Source organism: Falco cherrug, chromosome 11, assembly GCF_023634085.1.
Source record: "Falco cherrug isolate bFalChe1 chromosome 11, bFalChe1.pri, whole genome shotgun sequence".
Taxonomy (NCBI): Eukaryota; Metazoa; Chordata; class Aves; order Falconiformes; family Falconidae; genus Falco; species Falco cherrug.
Genome location: NC_073707.1, coordinates 21620056 through 21637850, shown reverse-complemented (window position 1 = coordinate 21637850; position 17795 = coordinate 21620056). Strand labels below are relative to the sequence as shown.

General features: G+C 45.9%; 1 protein-coding gene across 9 annotated transcripts in view; it reads left to right on the top strand.

Annotated features, from left to right (window-relative positions):
• Window positions 1-17795, top strand: part of LPP (LIM domain containing preferred translocation partner in lipoma) — a 356437-nt gene that overhangs the window by 65409 nt on the left and 273233 nt on the right. For 6 of the 9 annotated variants that reach the window (XM_055723235.1, XM_055723232.1, XM_055723234.1 and 3 more), the window contains one exon: window positions 8542-8641. The exons of the other annotated variants lie outside the window; for them this stretch is intronic. The gene's annotated coding sequence lies outside the window, so the exon portion shown is untranslated. The remainder of the gene's footprint in view (window positions 1-8541; window positions 8642-17795) is intronic. 9 annotated transcript variants of the gene reach the window in all.

The following is a 17795-nucleotide window of genomic DNA, read 5'->3' as shown; positions in this document are numbered from 1 at the left end:
ACAGGAGGGAAAGGAGCTGAGATGAGGAAGGGGAGAGATCTCGTTGTCCTGAAATGCGCTATGACTTGGCAAGCTGCAAGCAGGTAGACAGCAATTACATCTACTTTCTTGTCCGAAAAATCAATCTGATTCATCATTAGCCTCTGCCTTTAAATTATATTTTCCTTGAATAGCATCTTCCAGTTAGTGGGAGGTGGAGGGAATCGATCCTGGTGCTTCATTCATAATCTGGCCTCAGCCTTCCCTCTGCGTGCAGCCTTCGTTGCTTGAATAACTATGGGCATGAATGGCTGGCTGCGCTCAGGGCTGCTCTAATCCAAGCTCATACTGTAGGTACAAAGCACAGGCCCTGTGTTTATTAGGTATGGGCCTTGATATCACCAAGTGGGCTTGGGTTTCTGAAGCACTGATTTGTTAGCTGGGGTGTAGCATATTATCAAGAGTTTGGATGAGGAAGGTCAGGCCAGTCCAGTCCATCACCTCTCGTGGTTTGCCACTGGCTCACGGTGTGCAAAGGTGCCTTCTTCAACGACATGGGAGCTGAGCCACCATGGCAGGTGTTGTGGGTTCCTAGACTGCTTGAAAGCCAAATTGTGGACTGGAAGCCACAGTGGAGTGAATCACAGTGCTGCCTGCGCACGGGTGGCCAGCCTGCCTGCCAGCACCTGGGGCTGTGCTCAGGGATGCCTCCAGCCAGCCTTGTTTGCGCGTGCTTCTGAAGGGAGAGCCGTTCCCAGATCACAGATGTGACCGGTGCTTCCTGCTGCATCTTTCTGTGGATGCTCTCAGTGTTTCGTGAGGCCAGAGAGGTGGGAGAGCTGGGCAATTGTCATTCAGCCAAAAGGCTTTTTTAGTAGGGGAAAAAACAGCTTAACAACTTTGAGTCATGTTTTATTGCCTTGGGATCAGAGTGCCTGGAAAGCAGTTCTCTTGTCTCTTCACAGGCCTTGTGGAGGTGATGATGCTACTTAATTTCACAAGCTCCTTTCATCTAGCTCCTGCACCATGCTTTCGCGTCTCGAGGATGGGCTGTGACAGCACTTGACTAAGGCAATCTGTGTAGCTGTGTGAGGATCCCATCTGTTTCTTTACTTGACAGCTGAGTTGTTCTGTGCTACTTGCCTTCTTGCTTTCCTGTAAAACCAAGCGCATTATTAGGACCCAAAATAGTAGCTCCTCTGGGCCATGTTGTAATAGGAGGGTGTTTCATGATGACAGGTTCCAGCATTGCATGAAGGCAAAGCCCTTTTACACATGCAAGGAAATAGCAACAATCTGCTTGCAGGTCATGCGTGGCGCAGCTCTTTGAACTTCTACATTATCAAGTGCGTGCTGTCTCTGTTCTTAGCGATTGTACTTTGCAACAAGCATTGTAAATTATCCAGCGAGGATAATAGAGGAGTTTGATGGTAGAAGAAAGGGAAATGAATGGCAAATCTATGCTAATGAAAACATCTGTTGAGTATTCTTGTTACTTTTTCCTCATCTATCCCCACATGCATCCGGAGGTTGTTTAAAGCCAGGTGGAGTAGACTTTATTTTTGTCCTCTGAGTGGACCTTAGGCTTTTGTGAATAGATAGCTATGGCTGCTTGGCAAAACATTTTGGGTAGAACTGGCAGGTGGGTTTTTTTGGCAACACTTCACATAGGTCTATTCTTGAGGGCTTTACAATAAATGGGACTTAACAATGTCCCGTACATGTTAGCCAGAGCTCCCTGAGAAGCTGGGCAGTTGGCTTGGCAGTTGGATTTGGGGTGCCTCGATGTTTTGACTATCTGAGCTCTTTATGATGGTATTGATATGGAAAATGGCTACCAGTTGAGAATAGGAGACTGGCAAGCTGGGCGGATTGGGCATGCTCATAGCATTCCGTTAGAGGTGAGCACAGTGAGTGCTTAGGGTGCTGGACTTGCAGATGGGCTCCTCTGTGCATCTGCCTCCCTTCTGAAGGTGGGGAGATCCAACTGCACCAGCCACCCCAGCTCCACAGCTGGTGCTGGATGAAACACAAAGCCCTAGCTGTGGGTTGGGCATTGTGGCTGCTCATGATGGGAAACCACTGAGCCTGGTGGGAGAAACGGGTGTCAGGACTCTGCTTGTGGCCCCCCAGTGAGTATATTGCTTGCAGAGGGTTTTTGGATGCTGCAGATACCTGACCTGTGTGCATGGTTAAGGACCATCATGAGTTTTGTGGGTGCTGAAAGGTCACAGCCTCTGTGTCTTGCTTCCATTTCTTCTAGGTTTCAATGGGAGTAAATCTCCTCCAGTTGCTTTTCTAATGCAACAAAATGCTGGAACTAGTGGGAAAGGAGAAAGAGACAGGTGATTGGTAAATATTTCTGTAAATGTTGTGGGGTTTTGTTTCCAGAAAGTTACTTTCTTGCTGGGGGTAAAAAGAAAGGTAATTCAATAAACACAAAGCAGGCAGCGTGTTTGCATGCTCTAAGTGCAGGGAAATGCTGTGCCTCTGTTGCTTTCTTTTTTTCTTTTTTTTTTTTTCCTGGTACTGCCTTAAGGTGTCTTACCAGAAGTAGGGGCTGTCATTATTAAGAGAATCCTGTAAAACAGCTGTAATAATTGCACAATGTTCTCTATTGCTATCAGTTTTATAATTATTCATAGATTTTTTTTTAAAAAGCCATGAGGGACTGTCTTTGCGCACATCATTGATTTTGCTAATAAAATCTTATATTTTAATGGTACATTTCATTGGAAAACCATCAACTGGTCCATAAAATTAAGACGTAGGGTTTTGTGCGATGGGAATGTTTCCTGTTGTCTTGATGGGGAGATTGATCTAGATGGATTTATTTGATTGCTTAACAGCTATTGGGGAAGGGTACAGAAGCGGATGCCTCATCTCTGCTCCAGCCTCTCTGACTGGGGGTTGGAGTTTGCCATCCAGCTCTTACCCTTCGTTTTAACCCAGTGAGGTGCTGTAATGGCCTCGTGTCCGTCCTCTGGGTCTGTCCGTGATGCAGAAGGATGCTGCATGGCTGGTGCTGAGCTTGGTGTGACTATAGCAACATAACTAGCTGTGTGGCTCCAGCCCCGCATCGCGCAGGAGGCTATGGCGCAGCGGGTCCTTGCGCATGTGGAGCACAGTCATACCTTGCCTGATTCCCTTATTTCATGGGGCATCAGCTCCCCCCTGCCCCTTGATTTTGTATTCTTCCAACCCACAAGAACCTTGATGGAGCTCCTGGCTGGTGGCTTCAGATCTTTGCCAAACTGTGCCTCTGCTTCCTTAAATGCCTCTCCCAAGCTCCCAGTTCCTCCGGGCTCCTGAGGACCGCAGGGATTAACATGCCCAACATAGAGGGGTGGTGAGGCTCCCAAGGCTGCCATTGCTCCCAGCCCTTGCTCAGGGGGCTGTGAAGACTGGGGGAGCTGCTCTGGGCTGCTGATGGAGGGTGTGCTGGAGGAGAACATCGCATCCTGTGCCCCCATGTCTCTGCTTGCTGCAGGGAGTGGGGGCGATGCCTAAAACTGCTTTGAAATAATTCCAGTGCAAGGTATAGGGCGAGGGCAGCTGCCTGACCACAACCACCGTCTTGTCCCCAGTGGTCCCTCCATGTGGGGTTCCTATTCCACTGCTGTGACCACAGGTCAGCTGCTCAGGTGGAGAATGTTGTTTCTGTTCAGGCTGGTCAACGACCACGGATGGGTTAAACTGCCTCCATCCAGTATCAGCTAGGACATGCTTCAAAGCCCTGGGCTGAGCTTTCTCTGGCCCTTGCTAGCTGAGCTCTGCAGCAGTCCTGGATCAGCAGAACATTGTGTTAGTTCCCACTGCAAGCCCAGAGCGAGGTGAATCTGGGCGCTGCTCTGGTTTGTTTTGCCAAATACCACCCTTGCCATTAAGTATCTTTCCCCTGTAAGGCAGCCGTCAGCCTTGAACTGGCAGTCAGAAAGCTGCTGCTGAGCCGAAATTCTAGTCCTGTGTTTTGCAGTAATTAGCAGGTTTGAGCACGTCCTTAGTTCAGCAAAAAAACCTGGGAGATACAAGCCTGTATTTCATTGTATGTATTTTTTAGAGTGCGTGTGTGTGTTGTATTTCAGGGAATGTTTAGCTTTCAGGTTTGTAGAGCTGAATCCGATTTACTTTTACAGGAGACAGCCCAGTTGTCCGTAGCAACCTGAAATTGATTTCCCCCCCCCTGCCTGCCGAAAGCTGTTCCCTCTTGAATCATCCCTTTAATTTAATACAGCAAACAGGATGTCCCTGCATGCAGAAAGTTTGGTTTTTTTTTAAAAAACAAGTAACCTAGGCGAGAAAAATTTCTTATTTGAGCAACAGCCTGGACTGTCTATATTGCTGCTTGGCATTAGTGCTTTCCATGCCGTTTCCCTGTGCTTTGTTTCAGGCACTAGAGGCCATTATCAGTATCAGTTAATCACCGCTGCTGCCGCAGGGAGACCTTCCCCCTCGCGCTCCAGCCACCTCAGCCGCCTTCTGTTCTCGGAAGCAGGTCTCTCTTCGGCATGAAACTCTTCAGGCTGCCCTGTTCTCCACAGCCTCTGCTGTGTGGGCTGGCCTGGTGTGTGTGGTCATGCTGGAAAATATATTCTTTGTGGTCTGCATAGCATTAGTCCTGTGCTTGTGGCTCTGGTGATGGCATGCATTGAGGAGCAGGGTGAGTGCTGCTTGCAATGGTGATGTGCTGCATGGCTGTTCATCCCAACTTGAGGAGCAGTGTTCAAGGCAATGATGTGGTTGTTAAGCATCTTCTCCACCTTTTGCTAATTAGGGTGCTTAGGGCCAGAAGCTGCTGGTGGCTGTGCTGCAGAGACCCAGCATGGGTGAGGTGGCTGACTTTGCCATAGCGCTGTTGGTGCATATAGCCTGGGGCATGTACAAGCCTGGGGATAAGTACATGCTCCTTGTTGACCTTGCTGAATATTTTAAACTCAAAAAGCATTATAATACTGCTGCTTACAGTCTTCTGTGACTTGTACCAGTTTGGCTCTGGTTTCCCATGCTAGGTCTATGCTTCTGTCAAAACCTCTTTTTGCAGGTCTTTCCAGCTAAAGATGCTTCGGAGTGGGATGGTTGGAAGGCGTTTGGGAAGAATGGGAAGAACTGCAGTACTCTTTTGCTCCTGTTTATAAAAGAAGTCTGTGTCCTTGCCATCTCAGTGGTGCCCAAGGACTCCAAGGAAGTGACTTGCCTTGTCAGAGGAGTGCCAGAGATGAGGGATTTAGGGCATTTATGGGTTTGCTATCTGGAAGAGCATTTGACTACATTTTGGAAGAGCGACAGCTTGCATGTGGTCAACAGAGCCTGCACCCTTTTTCCACAGTTGCTTGCCCCTGGTTTTTGCACACCATTTTGCAAGACAGCATAGACTTTCTCCTGTGCTCTTAGTTCTTGCCCTGCTTGTTATGAAGCTGTTGGGGGAGGTGTTGCTGGGCTGGGGTAAGGTATGCTGTGGTAGCAGTTGTCCCACCAGAACTTGTCCCTGTTGACTGTTCCACATGACGAGAAGCAAGCTGCTGCTTGCATCTACGCTTAGGCCATTAGCACAAATTGCACCAATCTGTGCTGTGAAATGTCTGCCTTTTCCTTGGCTTCCTTTTTTTCTGAAAAGGAAAAAAATAAAAGTATACGAAATCAATATGGCAGAGGCTTCAGTTGTGTGTTCACCTGCTGTCGTTTCTAGAGGAAACCATGTCACTCAGTATGCCTGGTGTATGGCACTTGTTGAGAAGATATTTATTTAATCTTTCTGTTTTTTCACATTAGTCAAAAAATTGGTCTATTTAATGTGCATCATCTGAACATTTCACTGAATAAGCTACCCAAAAAGGTTAATCTCCAATTATGTACTGCTTTTACTGTCGCATCCAACTGCTTCAAAGACAGTAATGAGTGTATCTCTACTGATGATTTTCAGATGCAGAGGTAGCAGAGGCATCTACTACTTTCAGGTGCCAAAACTGAGACTTACAAGGCCTGTTTTTTTCAGAACACTTCATGTTTTGCAGCTCTCTACATGGTTATAGTACAAGTTGCAATTAGAGACTGAACAGAGAATCGCAATCCGTGACTGCTAGTTCTTGTCTCTTCTGGATGTGGTCTTTCTGTGTCTTTAGTTAGCCAGAAAAGGCACAGCAATAAATACCTGGGAAAATTTTGATATATATGACTTCCCTCTTATCGTTCGGGTGGTTTATGGCAGAGGCATAAATGGGATCTAATCTTTCAAAGCGATGCTTAGCTGCCAGACCGCAAAGCATCCTTTCTGGTCTCCTTACCATTGCCTGCCTTCATGCTCTCCATGTTCTGAAAACTGAATGAAGGTGGGGAGGCCACCGTCCCACATGGTTGCAACCTCCTTTTCCCCATCTCCTGGCTTTCATACACCACTAGCAAGTAGAGTTGACATTGCTCCAGGTCTCAGTGAGCTTCCATGTGTCGTCGTTTGCATTCCTCCCTTCAGCAGGAGCACTGCCTGCCTGAGAGCTGGATTTAGAGTTACGTACGATCTGGCTGGGATACGCAGAAGTTCCTCGACTGTTGTCTGTAACTTTTGACAGCGGGATATTTGTAAATTTAAACGCTTCCTCCCAGAAGCATCAAAGGAACTAAGGCCACTTTTCAGCATGAACATGAAAGGCTTTCACGCACTAGTGCAGCAAGGATTGCCATGGAGAACAAAGCCTTTTGCTAATCGCTTCTAATGCCTTTCAAGTTTATGCCTCATTTTTTCCCCTTTTTCAGACAGCCTCCCAGAGTACTGAGACATCAGTGACTGACTCACCAAATAATTAACAGGAGGAGGACTCAATCTCTGAAACTTCTGAACACCTCTTTTAATTTTCTTAAACCAGTCAGTACCCTGGCCAGGTTCCAGTTTGTGTAATTACATTTGACCTAACTTAATCCCTTGGCAGTTTCAATTGCATGTGGTAGTCATTTTGGCTCCCTGTCCTGGGCTGCCATTCAATGCTACTCCATGGTTTTCAACAGCTGTCATAATTCAGCTGTAGAAACGGGTGCATTTTCTTGGTGGAAGCACTCCTCATATCTCTATCCCTTGCTAAACATCCTTATCTCACTGGTATTTTGGGAGGTAACATGTCTGATGCTGTAGATAATCTTGCTGAAGTCCTTGGAGCTACTTTCACCCTTAAAGATGAGCATGCATTTAAACTCTTACTAGTTGGCCATCATACATTGTGAGATTACTTTGAGTTCTTAATCTTCAGTAACAGGCATTTATTGCTCAGTCTCCTCAGCTACTGTGTGCTGCTGTAGGGACGTTATTGGTGCAGGTATTCCTCTTTAGCCTTGGAAACAGCAATTCTGTTACCAAATCTGTGCTAAATAGGAGCACGTCACCTTCCTGTGCTGACAGCAGTTGGGCTGGCTGTAAGCGTTGGCATTGGTAAGAGTGGAAATGATCAAGGAAAGCAAAAGCAGCTGAGAAGGGCTGCAAAGGAAAAAAACCAAAACAACCCAAGTGGAAACTTGGAGATTGACAAAGTGCAGTAGTGAAAGGTATAGTCAGATGGAGGTGCATGCAAGAGAGAAGACACTGAGTTGTTGCATTGGCACATCCTTAATTGCAACTGGCATCTTGTCTTCACAGCAGGTGGCAAATTGAGTGTTTCTTGGCTTCTGTCCTTGGAAAAGGCATCTTTGATACAAACCCACTTGATCCTTTGGGGCTAGCAGCAGCCCCTGCTAAGGGAAGACAGGAATTTAGACAAGATGGGGTGCAAAAGGTGATCCACTTGTGAAAGATGCTCTTGTGCCAAATTATCTGCTACCGTCTAGCTCTGTTTTTCTGAGTGCCTCCAGAAGTAGGATGGCAAATGTATTATTGCTGCTCTCCCTTGTTGCTTCTTCCTGCTCATGAAATTTAGGATGGTTTTGTTATTCAGAGCTCTTCCCTGTGTTTCCAAACACTGCTCATGCAAATTTTTACTTTGTTCTTTCCTCATTGTCACCAAACCCTTGGGTTCAGGAGAAAGATTTCTTTTTGCTAGATAGAATGTCCTGAAGATCAGGAGGTAAGGACTATGTTGTGAACACAAAAGTTACTCAACCTTTCACCAGACCTGACTACTTTTCCTCTGGGTCTATCCCATAATTATACACACTCAGATCTCAGAGTAGACTGGAAGTCTTGCCTCTGATGGTTTCAGTGACTCTGTAAATAAAGTCACGGGTGGCAACATTAAGATCTGTCCTCTGTCACAGTGAGTAAAGCTTTGGAGTCGGAGCCATCTGATTTTGATGTGTGCTGGGTATTGCTTATAACTTGGCAGAACTTTCTGCAAAGTCAGTGAGCACTTTGTTTTCTAGAACACAGATTTATCAAACCCCTACGGTGGTTGTCAGAGAAAATGTGGCCAAGTTTGAGTAATGGTGCAGGATGTATCTACAGTCATCGATGTTGCTTTTGAAGATCTGTTTGAATGTTAAATAATGGAGTGGAAGAAAGTGCACGTCAGAGTTGTTGGGTTTTCCTCACTACTGGATCCTCTGCCTACCATCCTAAAGGCAAATCTTTTCTTTTTCTTGTTTCAGAGTACTTTATAACTGGGTGTGCCTGAATGCATCAGCCTTTGGATTTGAGCGTCTTCTCTTGAAACAGCCTTGTGATATCCTAGGTGCCTGTTCTCTCGGGGTAAGAAAAGAAATTCACGTGCAGAGACACAAGATTAAGAATGTGCTTTGAGCAGAAGCAGAATGGCAAAGAGGGCAAGCCACACTGGTGCCTCAGCTTGTAAATTTTTGGAAATAGTGAACTTGTCATGAAGAGAGGGAATAAACTGTAAATCTGCCGACTGTAAATAGGACAAATTATGAGCTTAAGTTGCAGCAAGAGAAATTTAGATGAGACATTAGTAAATGATCTCCTGCACTAATAGCTGAGCGATGGAGCAGGTCGCCTGAGGAGCTTAGGCAGTTTCAGTCATTGGAAAGGTTTAAGAACAAGTTGGAAAAAGCTTTAGGAGACCTGCTTTTAGGAGAACCAGTCCTTCCATGTGGTGAAGAAATGGACTAGATGACTTTTGGAGAGTCCTCCTAACCTGTTGATGGTTGGAACAGGGAGTATGTGAAAATCTTAACAACCTTATTTAAAACTGGTAAGATAAAAGGCAAAGCTCAGTGTATCTGTGCAAAAGGAGCTGCTGGGTCTGATGATGAGCTGATACAACATCAATTAACTCTGGTGCTCTGTGTCTTTGCTACCGGAATGGTGATGTTCTTCTGGAGGGAAGTGTAAGCTTATGGAATGGGAGTTTAATCCTCTGTTGTTGGCATGTAATGTAAACTTGTGATAAAAACAGGAGGTTGTATCAATTCTGGTTCCTTTGTAGCAAGTTCCTGGGAGTTTAGGTCTCTTCTGTGATCCATGTAAGGGCTTTACTCTTACACACAGATAGGTAATCTCATCTGCTTTATTGTGGTGTGAGAGCACAATGCTACAGGTATACTGAGCAAAATACAAATATCATGTGAAACACAGCGAGAGGAACCAAATGATTACTTTTCCTCTCTCTTTCCAGGGGCTGATGAAACGGAGAGGAGTTTCATTTTTCTTTTCTTGTTCTTCTGTTCCTGTTCTCCATTATGTTTCTTTGTCCTGTCTTGACAGCAAACACAGCAGGCTGTGTTTAAAGATGCTGGCTCACCATCTGAGTCTCAAAATTATGTCCTGAAGATGGCTGCTTATTTAGTTCCCTTGCTTTTACCTTGTTCCCCTGGGAGCTGCAGTTGACAAACCTAGCCTGGGCTCGGGCAGCCTCTGAGCCATCATCATGAGGGGCTCAGGTGCTTCATCTTCCTTGGTCCGATTAAGGACAGTGAGATACCTGTCCTTTCTCATAGGACACCTGAAATTTGGTGGGAAATTCTTCAACCTCCTGTTGGACTTTGTTTGGGATTTATTTGGTTTCTCTAATATTTACCTTTCATCCTTAATGTCAGCAAATACTGATGTCTCCCCTGGAGTTATATGAGTGTCTTACTGTTTGTTATCACCTTCTGCTTAGCAGAGATAAGCTGGTGTGTCCCAGGGGTCTGGGAATGTGGAAGAAACTTTCAAATAGCTCTAAGAAATGCAGATGGTGTCAAGAGACAAATAAAGGGGGTGCCTTTCTGAAGTCACCTTTGTACATGTTTTTTGTGGTTTTCTTTTTTTTTTTTTTTCCTTTTTCCTCTTGAGCTTTTCAATTCCTGCAACTATCTGCTCAAATCTTGAAAGCAAAATGCATTCATGGAAAGATACAATTTACTGTGTGCCCCCTGATCTTTTGATCTCAATCAATCAAATAAATTCAAGACCTTGCAGTTCACCTTGTTGCAAGGACAGTTAATAAGGTGAGGGGTTGTGCCAATGCAGTGATGGTTTTCCAGCCTTTTTATTGTTGTTGTTGTTGGTTTTTTTTATGATTCTGACCTTTTGGACTGGTCAGGGTAAGATTACTTGCAAAGAATACTCCATAAATGTGCCTGTCAGGACCGGGGTTAACATTCAAGCGTTGCTGCTTAGCAAGAGAAAACAATGTGTTAAAGTTCAATTTAGATTTCCCTGCAGGGTTGAAAATAATGACAAAACTCACTTAACATGGCAGAGATGAGTTCTGCCACCTTTATGGGGGCGATTGCCTTAGAGTCCTGCAGCACCCTGCAGCTGTGTGCCTGGTGAACTTGCTGGCTGCGCCTGAGGATTTGGTGTCTGGTACCTTGTGCTGGGATGACTTGGGGCAGGGAGCCCTGGGTGCATCTCCCAGCTCTGAGGTGTGATCTCAGTCAACTAGTAGTTCTCTTTGGTGTTGCAACTGAAAATTCCCCCCCCCCCCCCCATGCTGCACTCCTTGCTTGCACCTGCAAATGAGGTTTTGTAGAGCTGCTCTAACCTCTGTGTCCTGCAAAGCAGACCTGTTTCCATCATTACGCTCTGAGTGCAAGCCACCATGCATTGCAAGTGTTGCTTAAGAAAGTCCTAACACATCCCGGTGAGCAGTGCCCTGTGGGTTGCTCGTTGTGATCTTTAAGTACTTTGGGAATCTCAGATTTTGGTGGGCAGCTGGTTGGGTTTTCCCAATGTGACTGTTCATCAAAACAGTTCCTAGATGTCTCCCACCTAATGCTTGCCACCGAGGAGGCTTGCAGCGTCTAGTGGCAAGAATCTTGCTTGCCTGTCAGAGAGTATAATGCTGATTATCGATGTTTCTGCTGTTGTGTCAGCAGAATTGACTTCTGTGGGTGAGAGCAGCATGAGGAGTGAAGCTGGGAGCCAGCAGCTGCTATTTAAGCATTAACCTGCAGCACTGGAAAATCACACCTGTTCGTTGTATAGAAATGGTCTCTGTATAGAGCCTGGTCATGGATGTAAATATAGTTTGTCAGAAGCATGTGGCTCTTCAGAGGCTATTTTTTCCTCCTTTCATAGATGAGAAGGTGAAGGTGTTAAAGACAACTTACTTGCTTTACCCATAGGAAAGTGCATGGCAGTAGAGCGCCAAGGTTGCATCTGAGACCCATAGGTTTGGCAAAAAAAAACCACCCAAAAAGCTACATGTAGTGAAAGGCAGCTCATTCCCTGAAAAAATTATGCCATCAATTGAGAAAGCAGTCTGGGACTGGGTGGTGAAATAACAGTGCAAAATGCAATGTGACTTGTGGAAAGTCACGCGGCACCTCAGTGACAGATCCCCTGTGACAGCCCAGTGGCTCTGGGTCCAACTCTGCAATGCTGTAATTTGCAGCAAAACAGATGGGTCTGGTTCATTGTCAGCATTGTCTGAGAACTTTCAAAATAAAATAAATAAATTAGCATTTACTCCCATCTTAAAATCCAAAAGCCATTTCTCCAGTGCCTGTAAATGACTTAACCCTTTGCTGGATTTACCTGCCTTGCACATACAAGCAAAGATATGGGAAAACCAGGTGACTGAAGGTGGCAGAGAAGTGCCTTTGTTGTGTGCTGCTGCACCCTAACAAGCCCGGTGGCCCTGCTGTGAGCTGGGGAGAAGTGTCCCCGTCCCCATGGATAGCTGCCAACCTGGAAGGTACCAAGGGGAAAAGCCCTCCAATATGAGGGAGTTTTGCATGGCCCAGGCACCAACATTCTTTTTTCTTATTCTAAAAGGGACTGGCAATTAGCAGCAGGGGTAATAGCCACCTTGAATTAAATCATATGGAGGCATGAGAAATAGCAGGGTATATTTGGAAATATCTATTGCATATATATATTCCTCTTAAGAAACATGTTGGAGATGCCATATCCATAAATACTAATAAGGCTGTTTGATTCCAATTTTCAGGTAAGATTAACATTTTATTGAGTATTATATCTGTCACATTCAATGCTTTAGTGTACCATCCTCTCTGGCTTATTAGCATAATTGCAGTGCTTAAGCAACAATAAAAAATTCAACAGTAAAATAGCAGTTAGCACAGGCAATTTGTTATCAAAAGCTTTTACTTAAGGACAGCTTTTGAGCATGTTTATTATCAAGTTAGGGCTATACATTATTTTTTATTTAGAAAAACAAGAAGGAAATGTTGTAGGATTTTTTTTCTTTTTTAATGACTAAATCAGAAGGCCTGAAAACTGGTCACAGCCGCCTTCTGTTTCTTAAAATTACTCAGGAAAGTCACTTGGAGTGGGAAGACAAGATAATGAAACAAACTCAGGTCTGGAGCAGGGTTGTGATGGTAATGACTCAGTAGAACCATTTCAATAAATCTTGATGCCATCTTGAGTGCTCTTCTAAAATTCCCTTGTTGCACCCCAGGCTCTGAAGGCACCATCCTCCCCCTCCGTAACCGACGGCACTGTCATCAGAGCAGGTCAAGGGCCGGGGTGGCCCAGCCTGGTGCCCCAGCAGTGGCTGCAGCCCAGGAGATGACTCAGCTGTGTGCTGCAGGGACAGTGGGCCTGCAGATGGGGGGAGGGGCCAGATGGGACCCGTAGGAAGATGGGACTTTGGTGTTGGTGCTGGTTGTCTCTGAGGTTGGAGCGGAGGAGCGTGGCGTGGCTGTGTGACGGTGCTGCATGCTCCCCCTGTTTCTGTTTTCCCTTTGAGGACACTTAGGGGAGCAGTCCTCTTCCAGAAGAGCTGTAGCATAGATGTGTATGTATGCGTGTTTGTGCACATGCACCTGTTTGGGCACATACGTGCATGTTTGCATGTACACACAGAAGGTCCCCTTTTGCCAGCATGGCAAGATTTCATGTGTGTATTTTACTTTTCAGCAAAAGGTATTTTGAGGGCAGATTTTCTGTGTGCATTTAAAATACAAAGTTGTACCTCATAAAGGAAGAGGTAAATGAGTTTTAAACAACACAAGAAGTCCTCAGACTAAGAGGTCCATCAGGAAAAGCACAAGCGTTTGGAGAGAGGAACACTGTTGCTGTGATTGCTTGTGATCCCTTTGCTGGTGAAAGCTTTTTTTCAGACCCCTGCTCTGTTTGAGTTTGCTCCTCCAACACCCTACAGCTTCTGCTTGAGTTCTTCAGATTGTTATCCTCAGGTGTCCTTGTTGTTCCTCCCCTCCAGCATCCCTATTCTCCCCATCACTGGAACTTGGGGTCTCTCTCCTCTTATGTTTTCTTCGTCCTTCCGTGTTCTGGGAGACCTCCTCTGCCTGGTGCTGCTTTTTCAGAGGTCACTCTCCCATCTTCTTGACAGATGACTCCCAGTGGACCTGTCATTCCTTGCCATTTTGGTGGTACCCAATGCCCATGGTCAAGAGCTGCCACAGCCCTGGCAATGCCTTGGTCAGGCTTACAGTCTGGACAAGCCAGAGAGGTAAACCTGTTTTGATTTGGGTTTTTGCTCCCATTTTGACTGTCATCTAAGCTCACCCCGTGAGGAGAAGTGAAGGCAGCACTGCCCTGGGGCAGAAGCTTGTGTTCATAGTGAAACAGGATGTGCAAGCAGGTTGTAGGAATTGGGAAGGGAGTACATGGAAACAGGTGAAACTAAACTGGGCAGATAATAGAGAAGTGATGTGCTTGTGGGGTCCTCTTCACAAACACCCTCTTCTGCGAATATGTGAAATTTGAAAAGAGCTGGTTGTTTCAGATCCTTCTTTTTTGGGGGAGGGCAGTGGTGGGGTGTGTGGGTAAAAAAACCCCAGGGTGTTCTTCAGAGATAAATTGTGTGTTTCAGATTCTTGGGTAGTCACGAGTCTTGCATTGGTACACAGCTCACTCTCATGAAACTGCCTAGTACTGCACAGTGTTTAGACTTTCTGTCAACCAGAGAGCTTGGTGATGCTCCTGGGAAGAGGAATACACAAACCAACTGCAGAGCTAAAACTCCTGGGAGCTTTGCACTCAGTGGAAATTTGGCTGTGATTTAAATTGCAGTTGAAATACGGGCTCCCTGCCTCTGTCGTCACCTCACGGGGACTTGTTGCTGCTCTCCCAAGAACCAGCAGGTTCCTGCACAGTCCTGCAGGTCCCTGTGATCGCTCCTTCTGGCTCTGCTTGTCTTGCTTTAGTAGCATCCGATGTGTTCGCTACCTGAGCATCTCCTGCTTGCATCTAGCCTTGTAGCTAGCTAGCAGTGACAGTTCTCTGCTGCAGCCAGGGAAGCACCCTTCTAGAGCCTGTACACAGGCAGAGGGTTCTCACATCCACAGGAGGAGCTGGGGGACCAGGGAAGGTGCTTTCTTGGGTTGTTGATGTGTTTGAGGGTATTTCCAAGTGGCTCCTACCTATGATCTCTGACGTGGAGAACTATAGTCCTCCAACGGTTCAGGTAGAAAGGACTTGGCAGGTGTCTTCTGTTAGCCCCTGGCTCAAAGCCAGGGTTAGCTTCAAGCTTCGGTGAGGTTGCTCAGGGCTTGCCATGGCATTGGTGGTCTGGCCTGTTCTTGAGGGATGGTGATGGTGCATGCCTTGGTCAACAAGAAGGAACCTTATGGAGGGCTTTGGAGGCTGTATTCTGGTGTCAAGATAGTGGAGCAATCAGGTTTCTGGGATAGGGTCTGTATGAATGGTCAGCCGACAGCCAGGGCACTGCAGTGACACGGGTCCTACGTCTGATTCCCCTTGTGAAGCGGGGAACACCATGCCCAGCTCTGCAGGGCTGGTGCTGCTTGAGGCCGGCCGCCACCATAGCTGCTGGGGAAACCACATGGCTCTCCTTCATGATGGACAGGGAGGGATGATGGGAGAAGGTCGGTGGCTGGAGCCAGGGCCATGCATGGACACATCCTCCTTGAGGAGAAAAGTGCCCGCATGCTTCTTGCAGGGAAAAAAATGGGCTGAAAGAATTTAGCAGTGATAAATGTCATAAAAATACTTATGCTGGAATTTGTAAAGCCTGGAACATCTGTTCTCAACAGTGCTTTGATCATGTTGTGAGGCTTTTAAAATGATACTTCCATGAAATAAGTGAGATCCTTATGGCTGCAGGATTCCTTTCGGTGCCCTTTTTTTCATGGAGCAAAAAGGCAGATTTCACAGGGAACATTACATGACTTGAAACACATATTTTAATGGTTAGTATCAAGCAAACAATGTTTTATTAGGTGCTAGAAAAATGTTCCAGTTACATACCCCAGGAAGCAAAACACTCCCATTTACTTTTAAGCTTATGGGAGCTGTACTTTGAAAAAAAAAAAAATCAAGAAAAAATGAAGAATCCATTGCTTTTATATTACTGTATTCGAACCCAAAACAAACATGTTGAAATGAGCTTAAACATTTTAAAGTCGTTGTCAGAAAAGGGCCTTTTTTGGGTTTTGTTTCCAGGCAGAGGTGCAGACAAACCAGGATCTGTGTGTTTTCTGAGGGACACACAGCAAACAATTGCAAGACACTGACAATTTACTTTCCTTGGTGTGCTGCTTTGGATTGAATAACTTTTTAGTCATCTGCTTTTCTCTGACAACTCATCCTTTCCCCTTTCCTCGTTGTTTTAGCAGGCTTCTGCCTGTTGCCTTCAAGCAGCTGCGTGTTTGTGGCTGAAATGTTGTGATGTTGGATGTCTCCAGTGTTTGAAGGAGCATGGAGAGCTCTGATTGCAGAGCTGGGTTCTTTGCAATGTGGTGCCTGGCAGGAGGATTTCTGCTCCTCTGCCTTCTTGCTACACGTAGGAAAAAAAAGTATCTCCTGGGCTATGTTTGCAGAAACCACCTGTAGGACGTGAGGAGCAGCAGAAAGGAGGGAGAAATTGAAGAGGAAATGCGGAACAAGGTGGAATTCTCCTTTGCTATGTTTGTGTGTTCATACTTGGGAAATCCTTTCCTGCTGCTGCAGCCAGCAAGTCCGGCAGCTCCCAGCGGGGTGCTGGGGCAAGGCTGCTCGCTCTCGCGTCCCCTTCCCTCTGCTGGATGGATGAATGGCCTGTGTGTGGCCCCGGGGCTCTCCCCAGCAAGCAGCAGCCTGGGGCAACTCATGGTTTCTTCCCTTGAAGGCTGCCCAAGCCGTGAAAGGAGGAAAAGTTATGGTCATAAATGACAGAGAAGGAATACAGCTGTGCTTTCTAGTAAGGTTCTGGGTGTCAGGGGTTAATTTATGAACACTAAATCGTTTAATTAATTTCTACAGCACCCAACAGGTGAACAGGCGGCTTATTACTGTGACATAGCCATTTATAGCAGTTTTCCTTTGCTAACACCTGTGACTCAATTCTGTTACATGCTTATGCTGTCTGTTAATTATTTACCAATGATTTACAAGTACAGAGTACAAATAAAATGCTTTTATGCTGAAGACTGCATTGCACACCTAAGATTCCTGGGATTTGTGCCACTGTGCTACCAGGTACATTCCCATCATCATCCTTGGTGCAACTTGCTTTAACAGGGAGTTCGACTAGGTGATCTTCGGAGGTCCGTTCCAACCCCGCCATTCTGTGATTCTGGGCTTCTGACAGAGGACTCCCCATCCATGCGTGAGCCAGAGGCAGCCTCCTGCCTGCCGCATTTTGTGTGCAGAGGGGCTGTGTTGTTAGTGAAGGGCTTGCTACGTACATGGCTGTGGTGTATGAGGGGTTCTGTGTCCTTCGGTTCCTTGCAGATTGGTTTGTCCTGTTTTGAGTGACTTCCTCCCCCCCTACAAAGGCTCATTCTTCTTCATAGTGATGGCAGAAGCAAACTGTTTAAAAGAAACCACTGTGATGTGCTTGATTATTTTTTTTTAAAGTGTAAAATAGTAAAAAAGTCAAGTAGCAGATAAGAGTTCTGACTCAGCTGGTAACTTATGATCCTATGCTATTTCTGTAACATTTTTAGCTTATGACCAAATTTTTCTAATATTAGGACATTGCCATAGAAAGCGTGTCAGAGTCTCAGGCTGTCAGAACATATCACTGTACAGAATATATACATTTCTGAGCAAGTGTGCAGGAGCAGTCCAGTAAATTCTTTGTTGTGGTTTTAAATTGCTGCAGTTTCTTTTTCTTTTTTCTTTCTTTCCCCCCTCCCCCCCCCCCCCCCCCCCCCCCCAGTTGATTCACTTAGCAAACAGTGCTGTGCAGAACAACATCGCAGGTTTTTGTTTCTTACGGAGTCAGGCACAGAGCTCCAGTCCCCGGCTGTGGCTCTTGCAGGCTGGAGTTTCTTTACTGGTAGATTTGCAGCTGGTGTAAAGTGCTGTGGGTCAATTCAAGCTGTGCTATGTGGAATTTATGGACTTTGAGAATCTGGTCATACAGCTCATGGTTTTAGTTCTGGAAGAAGTTCTGGAGATGGTTGTCATGTTCTAAGGAGACAAGAATGTACGTGCAGAGTTTCTATAAGCTCAAGAAAAGCATGCGTGAAAAAATAAGCATATGTGTTGCAGTACAAGAGAAGGCGATTACTGAGGA